Genomic DNA, 3,848 nt, shown 5'->3' with positions numbered 1-3,848 from the left:
TCTTCCATATATCGTAGTCATACAGGAGAAAGTGATCAAGTGCATTTTTTACAAAAACATGATCATTGATTATTTGATATCTTTCTAGCTTAAAATTGCCCTGACAAAAATCCCTAAGGATTTTCAACTTGGAATTATAGTATATTGACTTGTTAAAAATGATTAACTGCATTGATGTTTATTTTCTTACTGAGCAAAAGTGACTTAACATTTTACGTCTTGTTAGTTGGTCACTTTCTCCTGTACGACTACGATATATGTGTTTGTGTATGTTAATATATATTTCAAACACTTGAGAATAAAAAATGCAATGAACTTCAAAGGTCATGTCAGTAATTCTTTGGACTAACAAAGAATTTTTTTTTGACCAACAAAGAAATGTCCAAAGTAATCTGCATACTAATAAGGTTTTTCGTCCTTCGACTGAAAACCGCATTTACAAAACTCTATTCTTCAACTCCAATAAAAGATCCTTTGAGTATTTTGATTTGGTCGTAACTGCAAATTGTCTGGGGAAATTAAACATTTTAATTGTTTAATTTGAATTCAAATTTATAAATGTCCATCCTTATTATAAAATACATATTTAGTTGCTGGTTATGAAAACAATACATTAATTGAATTTAACTTAATATAGCTACGCTTGTTTAAAACCACAAATGAGGTGTTGGATCCGGAAAATTCATGAAAAAAGTATTATTTAACAAAACTTTTATTCTCAAGACTTTACCTAAAAAATACCTATGTCTGTACCATATAATCTTCATAACACCACATTAAATGTTATCGGTGTCAATCCGATTGTTAAATACATGAGAACAATGGAACGAGTTATGCAATCCGGTTTCTTGTTTCCTGAAAAAAATTTGCATTTGAAGAAACACTGACGACACAAGTGAAGGAGTTTAAGGCATAGGACATTTTTGATGAATAAAAAAGAAAATGGTAGAGGGGTAGTAGGTAAACCAAGAAGAAAAATGGTAATGACTAAATGGACAATCGGATAGAATAGAAGGCTATGGAACTTATGGTATTAACAGGGCTCACAACCTACCATAGTCTTAACATTCACCATTCTACCCTTTATTGACAACCACACAACTCAAATTTAAGTTATAAGTTATAGTTTAAATTGATACATTCTTTCACATGCTAGTTCTCGGTACCATCGATGCTTGAGTTCAGTATGTTTTTTAATTAGGAGAAACCTTTATGAAATATTTCAAAGATTCTTCCCGAATTACTTTTTATACTAGAAGACGCTTAAAAGTTACGTATTTAATTATTAATAAACTTATGTTTTGACGAATTTTTTTGGCAAAATACCCAAAATAGAGTGATACATGACCAGTTATTTTCATCATATATTTTTTAAATAAAGGCTTCTTTCTGCTAATAAATCTTATGTATAAACGCGTATTTATGTACAAATATTAGAAAATACTTAGTTTACTAATAATATAAATAACTAGTATATAATGATGTATGAAATCTTAACAAAACTGGTGTTGTAATTTATTAAGTATTTATATTTGAAATACCAATTTACATTCATGTATTACGAAACGATATTTTTCAATTTTATTTCAAACGTCGTTTCAATTTTAAAATGGTCTCCAAGTCAATTGTGTTTTTCATTTTAATAAAGCCTTCTCACTTGGAAGACCGCGTAAATTATTCCGTAACATCTGTCAAACTGGAAGGAAGAAAGTAAATTCTGGCTGTTCGTCGTTATTAGCTCTGTTTACAAGCAAAATACCATAGTACTGACACTCTGTCAAAGTTTGTTAGAGAACAGAACCGAAATGAGTTATGGGCAGAGAAATAAATAATTTACATGAGTCTAAGTTCGAAGTTCACCCACCGCAGGAGCTTATTGTCGGAAAGTTTTCGATTGTGTGCAGGCTGTATTATTCGTGTCGGTCTGGAACCGGGAGCTTCCTCAATGCTCAGCTGGTTAGAAATCTGGAAGTGCTGCAAAATAGATTATTATTCATTTTGGGCTCAAATTATTTATCTGTTTGATAAATTGGGTGACGTATAGTTAAGAATTTAAACATTATTTCATAAAAAAAAATATTTTGCATATAATATTTTAATGCAACATAAAATGCAAACATGAATTATTTTATGTATTTATATTAAATATATTCTGTATATACGCACACATCAATTTACTTCAAATATTAGCAGGCCTTGGATAGGAAAGTTACTAGTGAAGGAATCGGTGATGTAAAACTCTCCTTATCATTCATCATTTACTTTGTGTAATACCACTTTAAATTGATATTACACAAAGTGATCGATGAATGATAAGGAGCGTGTTATATTACCATACCACAAATCTAACAATGCTTTACATATTAAGAATAGGTGATGGTACATAATTTTTATCAATTAAATAGCAAACTTTATTCATAAAACTTTAACCATTCTAATTTATAATATTCAAAAATAATTTAACTCAAGGCCACATTTTTCTGTGTATCATACATTAATACCTTCGTTCTATTTTAAACCAAATGTATGATTTTTATTATTTATATAAAGTGTTTGTCAAATTCAGAAAAAAATTGAAAAAAATTGACGTTATAATATTTAATAAATAAGCTCATTACACGGTTTGAAAAATGAGAATTCATCAGAGACATTCTCTGAAAGTTTTTGGCATACAGGTGCTACAAAGAGGCTGTAAAAATAATTTAAATACAGATGACAGAAGATTTATGATTTTCATTAAACTCTATTAAGGTTTGTTACGGACACTGTTATTAATAAATCTCTCATGTTAAATTTATTACTTTGGAGGCAACTGCTAGAATTTCTCATTTTTAAAAGGCAAGATGGAAATTTGCATAAAATAAATGAAGTTTTCTCGTGGCTAAGTGAATTTAGAGAAGGCAAGGTATCAGTGGCGGACCTTCCCTAGAAGCCCAGAAGCCCGGCTTGCGTAACAACTCCAACAATTATTAAATTTTAAATTGATTAAAAATACATAATTAATGCATGCCTGTTTTTAAATTATCGCGCGCTTTTTCGTACTACCCGAGATAGCCGAGTGTAAACATTCGGCTTTCGCCCTGTCTGTTGCAAGTGCAGGCGACACAAGATTAGCCATCTCGCTCGCTCTCATTGGCTTCAATTTGGGCTTCTGGTTCCGGCAATATGTCTTATATTTTTGCTTAAAAAATATAACTCTAACCATAAAATAGTAGGTACATATATGGCATTTTGTATGAAATTTGGAAGCCGGCTTCCATTGGCCTGAACCTAGCCACACACGTGGTGCACAATTTGCAATCGTATCGAACGTATTTCATAATGGTTATCTGTCAAACTATTCTCAACGACTTTTATGCCTTTGTATTTGAGTCGATTATTATTCATTGATTATTTGCCTAATCTACACTTAGTACATATTTATTTATTATTGGAAATTATCTAATTATTTCCTTACGTATTCATACGTCATAATGAGTTCGGAAATGGCCGATGTCGTTCCTTGTATAATATTTAAAGTGTGTAAAAGAGTTACTTCATAATGGAAAGGTTAGCGCTTTGAATTTTATTTAAAAAAAAGAAATGATTACATCTCTAAGACCTACTCCCAATTTAAATATATCGCAAACTGTTAAATCGCATAAAAGGAAGTTTAATCGGTCAGTATACAAAACTCGATGGATTGCCGGTTGCTCTCATATTAATAAATTATTTTGTTGGTATTGCGTTTTTTTTTTCTAATGACAAAAATGTGTGGAATTCATCCGGTTATGATGATTTAAACAATTTAACAAACGCCATAAAACGACATCAAAATACACAGAAGCATTTGAACGCTGCAATAAGTT

This window comes from Brachycentrus maculatus, unplaced genomic scaffold (genome assembly GCF_059751285.1).
Source record: "Brachycentrus maculatus isolate JH-2025_06_01 unplaced genomic scaffold, ASM5975128v1 h1tg001065l, whole genome shotgun sequence".
Lineage (NCBI taxonomy): Eukaryota > Metazoa > Arthropoda > Insecta > Trichoptera > Brachycentridae > Brachycentrus > Brachycentrus maculatus.
This window is presented reverse-complemented; position numbering follows the sequence as displayed.